This window comes from Oryctolagus cuniculus, chromosome 7 (assembly GCF_964237555.1).
Source record: "Oryctolagus cuniculus chromosome 7, mOryCun1.1, whole genome shotgun sequence".
Lineage (NCBI taxonomy): Eukaryota > Metazoa > Chordata > Mammalia > Lagomorpha > Leporidae > Oryctolagus > Oryctolagus cuniculus.
In genome coordinates, this window is record NC_091438.1 from 146,431,933 (window position 1) to 146,445,966 (window position 14,034).

Below are 14,034 nucleotides of genomic sequence, written 5' to 3' on the forward strand. Positions count from 1 at the left end.
TGGACAGAGGGGAGACAGGGGATTTGTGCCGGCAGGCCCCAAATGCACCTTGCATTCAAGGCTCCTTCCAGCTCTGCGCATGCCTGTTCTGCGCTCCGTCCTCGTGTTTATTTTCAGAACATGCACAGAAATCGAGAAGTCGGGTGGAGATCTGTTGTCCTGCACACACGCCCTCTGATCTCATCTCCCACCACTCTCCCCTGCTGTCCTCCACCCCAGCCACACCTGCCTCCCGGATGCTCAGTGAGTTGCCTCAGGACCTTTGCGCTTGCTCTTATCGTCTCTGGAACATTCTTCTCCCAGAATTCTAGCAACCCCCACTCTCTTGCCCCTTTTGGGTCTTTGTTCATTGCGATTTCCCCAAATACACAACGTTGCAAGGTGCCGTAGCTCATTCTGCCTCCACTCCCTCCCTCTCTGTGATGTTTAAAATCCTCAGCTATATATTTTACTTATCTGCTTATTGTCTGTCTTCATCCACTTGAGCATAAACTCCTCTGGGGAAGAGATTTTTGTGTGGCTTTGTTTATGGCTTTTATCCCCAAGGGGCAGGTCTTGGTACATAATAAAAACTTACAGGATGAGTGCATGTGCTGAGTGGGACAGCCGGTGTCCTTACCTCCGACATACACTTGGCATGCGGCTGCTCTCCCAGTCTGGGGAGCCGAGCGGTTTGAGCTTGCTTTAAGATGGCCATTTCACAAAAGGCCAAGGCTTCCAGAGGACAGGCGGCCCCTCCGGGAAGAGTCCTGAGGACAAGGTCTCTCCTGCCCCCCGCCCCCAACTCGGAAGTGCTGCGCACGCGCAGTCTCAGCCCGCTTCCTGCACCTTGGGCAGCAGACTGCCTGGGTTCAGTCCCTCCTCGGGTTTACGAGCTCACCGCAGCTGACTGCGCTTCAGTTTCTCACCTGTAAAATGCGGTTAACAACAGTACCGACTGCACAGGATCGTCGAGTTCTTCTAGGTGGGATGGTGCCTGGCCCCGGGTCAGGCCTCTGGTGACCCTAGCTGTCGCCGTGGCACCCATCTGACCGCGGTCACCGCCAGCCACCAGGCTCCCACGCTGGCTAGCTGGCTGACTTCATATCCAGTCACATTTTTCCCCTCATTGTCATTGTCCCCATTTGACAAGCAAGGAGACTGAGGGTCAGAGGGCCGCTTGTCACCGTCATTTAGCCGGGCAGACGGTGGAGCTGGGATTCAGACCCGTGGCTGTCGGGGACTCTGTTTTCCCTGCGCTGAACCCTAAGTGGGTGTGGGGAAAGATGGGCTCCTCCCCATCCTTCGAGGCTCAGCTCAAATAAAGCTTTCCTCCAAGAAGCCGCCTTGTGCCACGCACACGGGAGCGATCCTCTGTCTGCCTCCGGGTCGCGCCGCTGCCTTGGGTCCCACGTCACTCGGTGAGGCTGCGAGGGTGGCAGTTCCCACTGTGGCCTCCTTGGCAAGCCAGCTGATTCGCAGCTTGGGCAAGTCATCTCGCCCAAGGGAGTTTCCGCAGCACTGTCAAAGGAACCCACGCGTCTGACTCCTGAAGTCATGATGAGGATTAAGAGCTAATCCACAGAAAGTACTTGGTAATAAGCATTTAATAGATGTTGGCTATTATGAATACTCTTATTGCCACCTCCTTCCTTGACGAACTGAGAGATTCCGGGCGAGCCAGGACCTTGTCACGCACACGTTTACCTGAGCGAGATATTTCGCTTCCCATCTGCGCGATTTTGAGCCAGCTGTATTTTCCATGCCCATTTTTCTCATATTCGGTGAGAATAACACCAACCTCAAAGGACTCTTATGGAGCTCAAACAAGGTAATAAGTGTGAAGTACATAACACGTACCTAGCATACAGTCAGTGCTCAATAAATGTCAGTTATTATTTATGCTCTCCTATGCCTAACTCAGCGGTGGGCACATACTAGGAACCCACACAATCCAATCAGACTGCGTGAAAGAATCAATAAATTGCAAGCTTACCCTTTAATCTCCCCTCTCCCAAGTTTCATAATGTTTGTTTCACTATACCTCTCACATAATTAGGTGCTCAGTTAACCTTTGGTGATGTCAGTCAACTCAGCTATGGAAAATTCCTACTCAGCTTTGAACTTCCATTGTGTCCTCATGGTGTGGATTCGATCCAATAAAATTCTGCTAATTGTGACTTAGCCATAATTTTGGCTGAAATTTAACCTGAATGCTTTGTTTACAAAAGCACCAAGCTTTCCAGCCTCTCTGGAGGCAGCGGGCTCTCCTGGAGGAAGCCAGTCACTCAACAAACACAAGAGTTGGCGACACATTTCAGACTCTGGGAACGCAGTGGGTCCATCGGCCAAGATGTTCTTCCTGGCCACAGACTGCAGTAGCTGGACCCTGGGAAGGGGGAAGGAAGGAGGGTTTCCAGGTGTTGTTTATAACAAGGATACAGTAGAGGGAACTGAAGCTTAGGGTCCCACAGCTGCTAAGTGACAGAGCCTACGAGTAAGCCCAGATCTGGGGCGTCAGTGCTGGGCAGGGAAACGAACACACCAGATTGGAGTGCCTGATTTGAATCCCGGCTACCCCCTTTTGATCCCACTTCCTGCTAACACACATTCTGGAAGGCAGCAGATGATGGCTCAAGTGTTTGGGCCACTGCCTCACATATGGGAGACCCGGATGGAGTTCCTGGCTCTTGGCTTCAGCCTGGCCCGTCCCTGGCTGTTATGAGTATTTGGGGAGTGAACCACAAATGGAAGAGCTGTCTGTCTGCCTCTCTCTGCCCTCGTCACTCTCCCTTTCAAATAAATCAATTAAAGAGAAAAAGAGAGAGAGAGAGAGAGCTATCTCTTTGTACCTGTTGCCCTGGCCCTGGCCCCAGCCAGCTGCTGACAGTGCTGACCTAAAAGGTAATGCATTAAGGTTTTGGCACTGCGCAGGCACTCAGGAAAATCTCACCTCTTGCTTCTGCACACCCCAAAACCCATCGCTCTTTTGCCCCATGGTCCCCACGACAAAATATTTTCTAACAGTTCAAACCCCAACTCCACCGCTTGCCATCTTAGACAAATCATGTGCACTTGTGTCTTCCTTGGCCTGACTGAGGCTCCGTTTCTGTCAGGGCGGGGGGTGGCTCCTGTGTACACCAGAGGCTTGGAAGACAGGAGAGAAGGGAGCGTTCACATCGGTACAGGACCACCTCGTTCACATCCAAGAGAGCCTAATCACAAGGTGTCCACGGGCACAGGACCTACTGGAACCGTCGTCTCCACCTGCGCGCCAAAGGAAAATGACAACATCTGTTACCAACTAGATGAAAATTCATGAAAGTGACTGCGTAGAAAGGTCATCCTCCCGTAGCTCGTGGTCAACAAGTCATAAGTTACAACCTGTAGAAATTTTCCAGGCTAATTATTGAGTACAGCTGTTCCATAGCTACTTTTAGTGCCTTTATGATATGCTTGGTGATGGTGTTTATGGATTACCGGTATTTTAAAAATTTTCAAAGGAATCTTAGAAATTTGTCATCCATATTTAAAATTGGACCAGCTCAGTGTAAGACACAGAACAGCAAGGTAAAGAAGGAAACAGGATGACAGTTTATAGTTAATGGGTTAAATTTTGTTTGCAATGAGATTTAGTCTTCTTAATAATACTTCTAAATGCAAAATTGTGTATCTGTTATCATATCTGAGGATTACTTTGTTAAAAGCAAGAGTGGGGGCTGGTGCTGTGGCACAGTGGTTTAAAGCTCCAGTCTGCAAGGTGGTGATCCCATATGGGCACTGGTTCAAGTCCTGGCTGCTCTAAGTCCCAGCTGCTCCACTTCCAATCCAGCTCTCTGCTGTGGCCTGGGAAAGCAGTGGATGATGGCCCAAGTCCTTGAGTCCCTGCACCTTTGTGGAAGACCCAGAAGAAGCTGCTGGCTCCTGGCTTTGGATCAGCTCAGCTCAAACTGTTGTGGCCATCTGGGGAGTGAACCAGTGAATGGAAGACCTCTCTCTCTGGCTCTACTTCTCTCTGTAACTCTTTAAAATAAATAAAATAAATATTTAAAAAAAAAAGAAAAAGCGGGCATGTGATAGACTAAATGTTAATTGCTGTTTTATAAATGTTTAAATCATGCCAAACAAATCATGTCTGTGCCATCCAGGGTTTATTGTTAATCTTTTACTGAGTACTTAAATTGGGATAAAAGGCTTGTACTATGAACTTTTTATTAATGAATAAATGGGAAAAAGTTAGTTTTTTAAATCAGTATCTCCCTACATACAAAACTTTACCATTTATAAAAATCAACCAACATGGGACAGGCATGTGGTGCAGCGGGTTAAAGCCCTGACCTGCAGTGCCAGCATTCTATGTGGGCACCGGTTTGAGTCCCAGCTGCTCCACTTCCAATCCAGCTCTCTGCTATGGCCTGGGAAAGCAGTAGAAGATGGCCCAAGTCCTGGGGCCCCTGCACCTGCATGGAGGAACCAGAAGAAGCTCGTGGCTCCTGGCTTCAGATCAGTTCAGCTCTTCCCATTGCAGCCATTTGGGGAGTGAACCAGTGGATGGAAGATATCTCTTTCTCTCTGGCTCTCTGGCTCGCTTTCTCTCTTTCTCTTTCTCTTTCTCTCTTTCTCTCTCTCTCTCTCTCTCTCTCTCTCTCTGTCTTTATAATAAATAAAAAATTTAAAAAAAAAAACTTTAAAAAAATCAACCAACAGAGCCGGTGCTGTGGTGCAGCAGGTTAACCCACCACCTGCAAAGCCAGCATCCCATCTGAACTGCAGTTCAAGCCCCAGCTACTGCACTTCTGATCCATCTCCTTGCTAGCAAACCCGGGGAGGCAGTGGAAGATGGCCCAAGGACTTGGGCCTCTGCCACTCACATGGGAGACCTGGATGGAGCACCCGGCTCCTGGCGTCAGCCTGGCCCAGGCCCAGCTGTTGCAGCCATTTTGTAGAGTGAACCAATGGATGGAAGATCTGGCTCTCCCTCTCTCTGTAACTCTGCCTTTCAAACAAATACATAAATCATTCAAAATAAAATAAACAAATGAAAAGCAACCAGTGGGCTGGGCATTTGGCTGAGCAGCAGGGATAGCCTTGTCCCACATCTGCATACCTGGGCTCCAGACCTGGCTGGCTCCTGACTCCAGCTCCCTGCTAATGCAGACTCTGGGAGGCAGCAGCGATGCCTCAAGTGAGTTGATTCCTGCCACCCGCACGGCTGACCAGGCCTGGGCTCCTGCTCCCAGCTTCCACTATGCCCAGCCCATGCTCTTGCAGGCCTTTGGGGAATGAACCAGCAGACAGGGCTCCCTATCTATATCTCTATTTCTCAGCCTTGCAAATAAGTAAATAAATAAATAATTTTTAAAAAGCAACCCAAAATATCTAAGAAATGGAAAAAATACGTGCAAGCTCTATTTGAAAAAAAAGTTAATGCTTTTGAGAAATATATATATTCACTCACATAATCTCACAAAATCCTTGCCAGTGCTTTAATAAATGGAGAGGCATAATCTATTCCTTATTAGGAAGACTCAAAATCATCACGCTGTTAGGTCTTTTATACTGATCCAGTGTGATAGCTGTGTATCACAGCTGTGTATCTACAGATTGCCTGTGTATCTGTATGTCACTTCTGCATTGCTCTGTGGACGGACACCTTGCTGACAGTGTCTACTGGGGACGGAGGTAGAATCCGTTTGCTCACGCACTATTTTGTTTCGTCACTTTTGTCATAGGTATGTGTGTCTTACCAATCCAAACATTGGTTTAAGAAAGAAAAAACAGTGAAAGACCCTGTTGTGCGCACAGAAGCCTCAGCTTTGGGCAGTGGCTTTTCCAGTTCTGCCTTGGGAGCTGGGTGACCTCAGGCAAAGCTCCTCGTCCTCCTGTCACCCAGCTTGCGGTGGGGGTGGGGGGCGCAGAGATGAGCCCAGAGCCCACACCCCTCCCTGTGCACCTGGCTCCTCTGCAGGCATGGAGCTGCTTCCCTCCCAGGGATGCCTTGTCATTTGAAGCTGGAGGTTCCAGCTCTCTTTCTCTCTCTCTTGTGTGCGCACACACACACACACACACACACACACTGTGTTAAAACCACTGAGCCACATTGCAGACCTGCCCCCTTGGGAGGAGAAACCCTACCCGCCCGCAGACCGCCTCATCCTGGGGCAGTTACAGGTTTCAGTTTGTCACTTGGAAGCCGCTCCAGCCCGGGAGGGAACCCGGGTTGACTGGAAGCCAGGGCCTTAATTGCATTGGATCCCAGCGGAGGCCACGGAGGCCATTAGCCTCTTGCTGCAGTTCAGGAGAGGAAACACTTCCTGCCCCGCCCCCGCCCGCCCTGGCCCACCCCCCAGATAAGACACCGTATTCAGTTTCCAAGGATTGTTTTCGCCCTTCATTGGAGCAGCTTTTCACTGCTTCCCGACTGCAGCAGACATGAGAAGGGTTACGAGCAGTCGCTGCCTCTCTTGGTTCACTCTTGGCCTGCATTTTTATTGAGGCCCTACTACGTGCCGGGCACTGTTCCAGGCCCAGGACGGTCATGAAGACTGCATTCCATCTGGGAAGACAGACAATAAACAGCTACCCAAACAGTGGAAGGCGGCAGGAAACGACAGCTCCAAGGATGAACAAAGCCGGGTAGGGGGCGGGGAGGAATGCCCAGGGCCAGAGTAGGAGGCCTGTCTGGGAAGAGTTTGAGTAGAGGCCTGGAGGAAGTCCCGGTAACATCTGGACAGGCTTTGCTCTAGGCAATGGTGACAGCTCATGCAAAGGCTCTGAGGCAGGAATTCCTTGGTGTGGGATCACGGCCCCGAGAGCCCTGGTGACGTATTTGCATCGATGGCTCGAGTCCACCATTCTGACTAGTGAATGCTTCCAAATAGTAGAGGGTTTAGAAAAACTTCCTGGGGCCAGCGCTGTGGCGAAGCAGGTAAAGCTACCACCTGCAGAACTGGCCAGTTCGAGTCCCAGCTGCTCCACTTCCGATCCAGCTCTCTGCTGTGGCCTGGGAAAGCAGTAGAAGATGGCCCAAGTCCTTGGGCCCTTGCACCTGTATGGAAAGACCTGGAGGAAGCTCCTGGCTCCTGGCTTTGGATTGGCCCAGCTCCAGCTTTTGTGGCCATATGGGGAGTGAACCAGTGGATGGAAGACCTACCTTTCTCTTTTTTCTTTTAAACATTTATTTGAAAGTCAGAGTTACACAGAGAGAGGAGAGGCAAAGAGAGAGAGGTCTTCCATCTGATGGCTTTCTCCCCAGATGGCCACAATAGCCAGAGCTGCACCGATCCGAAGCCAGGAGCCAGGAGCTTCTTCCAGGTCTCCCATGCGGGTGCAGGGGCCCAAGGACCTGGGCCATCCTCTACTGCCATCCCAGGCCACAGCAGAGAGCTGAATTAGAAGAGGAGCAACTGGGACTAGAACTGGCGTCCATATGGGATGCTGGCGCTTCAGTCCAGGGCTTTAAGGCACTGCGCCACAGCGCCGGCCCCAGATCTACCTTTCTCAATCTCTCTCTCTCTCTCTCTCTCTCTCTCTCTCTCTCTCCCTCCTCCCTCCCTCCCTCTCTTTCTCCCCCCTCCCTCCCTCTACCTCTCTATAACTCTGCCTATCAAATAAATAAATAAATCTTAAAAAAATAAACAATACTTACTGCAATGTATTAAAATATGGGACAAGGTGAAACTTTTTTTAAGGATTTACTTATTTATTTGAAAGGCAGGGGTACAGGGAGAAGGAGAGACAGAGAGATTTTCCATCTGCTGGTTTACTTCCAAATGGCTGCAACAACCAGGACTAGGCCAAATCGAAGCCAGGAGCCCAGAGCTTCTTCCAGGTGTCCCATGTGGGTACAGGGGTCCAAGCACTTGAGCCATCCTCCTATGCTTTCCCAGGAGCATTAGCAGGGAGCTGGACTGGAAATGGAGCAGCTGGGACTCAAACTGGTGTCCATAAGGGATGCCGACACTGCAGGCCACGGCTTAACCCACTGTGCCACAGCGTCGGCTCCATGGTAAGACTTCTTTTTTAAAGCCACGAACCTGGAACTCCAGCCCAGTCTCTCATGTGGGTGCAGGGGCCCAAGCACTTGGGGCATCTTCCACTGCCCTCCCAGGTGCATTATTAGCAGGGAGCTGCATCGGAAGTAGAGCTTCAGGGACTTGAACTGGCGCTCATACAGGATGCCAGCTTAATCCATTGTGCCACAATGCTGGCCCCCAAGGTGAGACTTTTGAGAGCTGATTAGTCACCAGGACTCCGCCCTCATGAGTGGATTCATCCCTTCAGGGATTAATGGATTAGGGTTGATGAGTTCTCTAGAGAGTGGATCTGTTGTAAAAGCCAGTTTGGCTTTGACTCTTGTATGTGTGCTCCCTGCTCTGTGCTGCCCCAGCACTGTGTAGAGTCCCCCCGGCAGGAAGGCCCCCACCAGACACAGTGCCTTGACCTTGGACTTCCCAGTCTGCAGAACCGTGAGCTAAATACATGTGCATTCTTTATGGGTGAGCCAGTCTCGGAGGCCCGGTTACAGCTATGGAAAACAGCCGAGGACACCTGCCCGTCATCAGAAGAAGGCGGGAATGTGCGTTGTCCGTCTCCTGTGCCTCTCACGCTGCGCACGCGCTGCCCGCCCCGGGAGGCCGCGGCCTAGGGAAGGCGGTGACTTCCTGGAGATCACGCAGCGGGGGAGCCTCCGGGCTGGATTGGGCACAGCGGTTAAGCGTCTGGGCTGGGAGCCCACTTCCTGTGTTCGAGTGCTTGGGGTTGAGTCCTGGCTCTGCTCCCGGTGTCAGCTCCCTGCTAATGCAGGTCTTGGGGGACAGCAGTGACGGTTCGGGCGGCTGAGTCCCTGCCACCCATGGAGAAGACCTGGATTGGGTTCCTTGCTCCTAGCTTCAACCTGGGTAGGCTCGTCTATGTCTCTCTCTACCTCTCAAACTAAAAGAGAAGTAAATAAAACTATTTTTTAAAAAAGATGTATGTATGTATGTATGTATGTATTTATCACAGAGAGATGGGGAGGGAGGGAGGGAGAGAGAGAGAGAGAGAGAGAGAGAGAGAGAGAGGTCTTCCATCCACTGGTTCACTTCCCAAATGGCCACAACAGCCAGGACTGGGCCAAGCTGAAGCCAGGAGCTTCCTCCAGGTCTTCCACGTGGGTGCAGGGGCCCAAGTGCTTGGGCCATCTTCTGCTGCTTTCCCAGGTGCATTAACAGAGAGCTGGATAAGAAATGGAACAGCTGGCCGGCGCCACGGCTCAATAGGATAATCCTCCACCTGCGGCGCCGGCACCCCGGGTTCTAGTCCCGGTCGGGGCACCGGATTCTGTCCCGGTTGCCCCTCTTCCAGGCCAGCTCTCTGCTGTGGCCCGGGAAGGCAGTGGAGGATGGCCCAAGTGCTTGGGCCCTGCACCCCATGGGAGACCAGGAGAAGTACCTGGCTCCTGCCTTCAGATCAGCGCGGTGCGCTGGCTGCAGTGCGCCGGCTGCGACGGCCATTGGAGGGCGAACCAACGGCAAAGGAAGACCTTTCTCTCTGTCTCTCTCTCTCACTGTCCACTCTGCCTGTCAAAAAACAAAAAACAAAAAACAAAAAAACAAAAAACAAAAAAAAAAAAGAAAGAAAGAAAAAAAAGAAATGGAGCAGCCAGGACTCAAACCCGTACCCACAGGTGCTGCTGGCATTGCAGGCACCAGCTTAACCCGTTACATCACAACGTCAACCCCAGTAAAACTTTTTTTAAGAAAAAAATGAAACTCAGGCCTCTCTGTTTTCTGTCTGTCGCCCCTTTAGACAACAGGCTCCATGAGACCAGGCCTCTGTCTCTTTTCTTTACCTTTGTACGGCCAACATGTGGCCCACAGCCCCATCCAAAGACAGTGCTCAAAAAATGTTGGCTAAATGAGTGGCGATCTCTAAGCCTTGCTCTAATTCTCAGCTACCATGTTGCTGCCCTAACAACATATGGCCCATTTAGCTATTGGAATATTCAGCTGCTGTCAGAAATTAAAGTTTGCCCAAGTGAAACACAGTTCATCTATGTGATGGAATACTATACAGCCATCAAACATGGTGCTGAGTGTTGCTGCGAATGGAGCTGTTCAGGGGACAGGCGCTGACAGCGGTGGCCAGCAGATGCCGACCTTCTGTGCCTGGTGACCTCAGCTTAGCGCCCCCCACTACTTGGTTGGCCCCCTTCTCCACCCCAACCCCAGCCTAGGCCCAACACCCTGGACAAGCCTAACATAGCAGCCTGGAGAATCAGAAATCACCATCACCATCACCATCTTCCTCCTCCTCCTCCTCACTAAAGTCTACACGATCACCAGAGGTCTACTGAGCACTCCGTGTGCGTCTGTTGAATGCATTGCACACAGCCGTCTCATGCGGTACCTACAACCCAAGCTGAATGTCCCAGCCCCGTGCTGTAGAGAGGAAACTGAGCTCACAGGGATTAAGTCCCTTGCCCAACCCGAGCAGCTGGCAGGAGGCAGAGCTGGGATTGGACCCCGAGTCTATGCCAACTTCACAAGGCCCTGCCTTCTTCCCATCACCCAGGCCACGTGGGCAGTGTCCTGCGTCCAGTAGGCTTCCCCAGATGCCTCCTCTCCCATTTTCCCTTTGACCTCAGAGTATGGCTGTGACCGTTAACACGAAGAAACGGCTCTAACAGGAGAATCCACGCGGTGGTCCACCACGCAGCGGCTTCCTCCCAGCAGCAGAGCAAAGAACCCGCAATCCTCTCCAGCAGGAAAGTGATTGGAATAAGCACGTTCCCGCCCCCCCCCACACCCCTGCGCACTTGTGGGTCCTTTATTCGGTCCTTTGGGGCCTGACCAGGCAGTTCTCCGGCTCGCAGCAGGCGGCTGAGGGGACGTGAAGCTATTTGAAATTCCCAACACAGTGGTATTTCTTCAAAGCTGACAGGTGCCCTTCACGCTTCACAAGAATAATGAGTCCTCCACGCTGCAGGCAGCCGAGCCCCCACCAGGGCAGCGGGCGGAGAAGCAGCAGGGCCGATGCTGTCCCAGCCGCGGCCCACGCCCAGGCCCAGCCCGCTCACCTGCTGGTCACTCGGACGCTCCGGCTTCCTTTGTTTGCTTCCCACACGAAACAGTCGCCAGTCCCCTGGCATAAAGCCATGCTTCCGGCTGCAGTGACTGTGTTTGTACCGGGACCCCCGCTCTTCGTGCAGAACCCTGTGTCCCGCGGCCTTGTGCCCCAGGGACTGTCCATGGTAGAAGGACAACGGCCTTGGCTGAGCCAGCCACAGACACGACCAGGGGGCCGAGAGGTGAGCCCAGCACCTATCTGCTCTTCCCACCCCTTGGATTCCAGATGACGCCCTGGAAGGCGGGGTCCTTTCTCCCCCTGCACCTGCTCGTACCCTTCAGCCACGGATCCACCCACCAGTGCAGGGACTGGCAAGGCTCCTGGGCAGAGGGCAGCGTGTCCGAGTCACACGAGCCCTCTCTTGCCAACGCAGTGGGCCCTCGAAGCTTCCCTAGGGAAGCGGCCCTGCCCAGCCCCCCCCCCCCCCGCACCAGGGGAGGGTTGCAGAAGAGGATGACAAAGACAAATCAGGTCGAAGGGCACTAGCGCCAAGTCCCACTGGTCAGAAATAAACACCACGAAATCAGCAGGAACAGGATATTTACGTGACCTGAAAGTGTCCCCGCAGACTGCCTGTCACTGGCCACGGGGACAATGATCAGTTACACAGTGGGAACGCCAGCCCCAGGTGATCGAAATCAACCTTGACTTCGCTGTCTTAAGGCAGACAGATGGCAGGTGCTTCAGGGGGCGACACCCTGGGACACACACACACACACACACACACACACTGCCTCATTCGTAATGGGTAGCTGAATCTCATCAGCAGGAGATACCAGACGTACCCAGATCGAGGACCGGCCTGTGAAGTAACTGGTCTATAGTCTTCAGAAGTTCAAGGTCAAGGTCTAAAGTCTTCAGAAGTTCAAGGTCAAGAAAGGTGGTGTGGCTGCTCCAGGTTAAAGAAGAATAAAGAGACGTGACAACTAAACGCGTTGCAAATAGGACTGGATCTTGTACTAGAGGGGAGAGACTCTTACAAAGAACGTTACTGGGTCCACTGGCAGGACCAGGGTATGACTCACAGACTGAAGTACAGAATCTGGGGCAGGCCTTGGGTCATCCCACATTGGAGTGCCCGGTTCGAGTCCTGGCTCCTCTGCTTCTGATCTAGCTTTGTGCTAATGTGCACCCCAGGAGGCAGCAAACGATGGCTCAAGTGCTTGGGTCCCTGCCACGAATGTGGGAGACCTGGACTGAGCTCCGGGCTCCTGGCCCAGAGTGAACAGCGGCTGGGCGATCTCTGCAGTAAAAGGCGAGAGATTTATACAATCTAAAGCGGAACCAGAGTATTGGGAGATCTCTCTCTCTCTCTCTCTCTCTCTCTCTCTCTCTCTCCCTTACAAATAAAAACTGAACAAAACAACCCAAGCATTGGGTCAGAGTTCACTGCCCTGAATCCAGCACCGTTGGAGGAGATCCTTGTTCTTAGGACGAACGCCGGCATGTCAAGGGGTGACGGGAGCGACGATGGCAATCTGCCCAAGAAAAGAATACATGTGTGTGTTTATAGCTACGTTGACCAATCCAGTTACATATCTGACTCTGTGCACATATCTATATCTTCTCACTACACACAGGGAATAAATGCGCTATTCCCACCCCCGAAATTGGTGACTCTAGGTAAAGAGTTCTTCGTGCTCCTCTTGCGACTTTCCTGCCTGCTGGAAACGACTCCAGATGAAATGTAAGCCCCCGGAGGTTTGGAGGGAGGAGCAGCCGGCTGCTCAGCCGCAACCCAAGGAGTTCCCCCTTCCCGCCCGAGCAAACGAGGAGGCAGGGGTCGCCCGCGGCTTCTCCCTGCGTGAGGCTTTCTGTGTGCTCATCGCCGGGAAACCACGGCAGCTCTCTGCCAGCCTCCTGCGGGGGCCACCCTGCCGTGGCTGGCGCCGGGGCTGGACCGCCCAGGCAGGTCAGCCTGGGATCAGCCCCACGCACCCGCCGCGGCCCGTGCTGGAAACCAGAGGAGGCAGTGCGGCGCCCGCCCTCCCTGCAGCAGCCCACCCCACCGCCTCCAGGGGGCCTGGGGATCCCCTGCACCTCCAGCCATCTTTGCCGTTTCCTGCAGTTTGAAGACCACTGTCAAGAGCTCCCTGTTCCATTTTGGGTGTGAGAGCTGCTGCCTACGTATCACTTCCTGGGTGGACGTTGCGACGCGAGGCTTCAGCTGCTGCTGGGGACACCAGCACCCCATACCCGAGCGCCAGCTCAAGACCCGGCTACTTGGCTTCTGTCCAGCTCCCTGCTAATGCACCAGGGACGCGGCAGATGATGGCTTAAGCACTTGGGCCCCTGCCACCCATGGGGGAGACCCAGTAGGAGCTCCTGGCTCCTGGTTTTGGCCTTGCTCAGCCTCTGCTATGGCAGCTATTTGGGGAGTCACTCAGTTGCAACAGTGTTTCTCTCTCTCTCTCTCTCTCTCTCTTACAAATAAATTTTTTGTAAGGCAGAGCCACAGAGAAAGAGAGAATCTTCCATCCACTGGTTCACTCCTCAAATGGCCAAAATGGCCAAGGCCTGGAACTCCATCTGGGAGTCTCACGTGGGTGCAGGGGCCCACGTACATAAGCCATCGCCCACCGCCTTCCCAGGTGCATCAGCAGTAGCTGGATCAGAAGCAGAGCAGCCAGGACTTGAACCCGGGCTCTCATATGGGATGCCAGCGTTGCGAGTGGCAGCTTAACGCACTGCACCATGATCTGAGCCCCCAGGCTACTTCTTTGAAAGGTCAAGGGGCACCGCAGCCAAGGCCCTTGCGTGCCAGTTCAGGGAGTCTAGGTCGGACGCTGCTGGCTAAGTCAAGCACGAAGGACCAGAGCAGCCTCTTCCCCTCCCTGAGCCTCAGTTTCCTCCTCTGATAAATGGGGTTGGGGGTGACACACTACCCCCCCCCCGACGCCCTGACACTGCCGGATGCACGCCCAACACTCCACGAGCGCTAGTCAC

At 52.9% G+C, this 14,034-nt stretch overlaps 1 long non-coding RNA gene across 1 annotated transcript; it reads right to left on the minus strand.

Moving 5' to 3' along the window:
• Positions 1-521: 521 nt before the first annotated feature.
• On the minus strand, positions 522-11,330 carry LOC138850711 (uncharacterized). Its single transcript, XR_011390837.1, has 2 exons — positions 11,039-11,330; positions 522-3,246 (listed from the first exon to the last, which is right to left on the minus strand). It is a non-coding gene; the product is annotated as an uncharacterized lncRNA (long non-coding RNA).
• Positions 11,331-14,034: the final 2,704 nt, after the last annotated feature.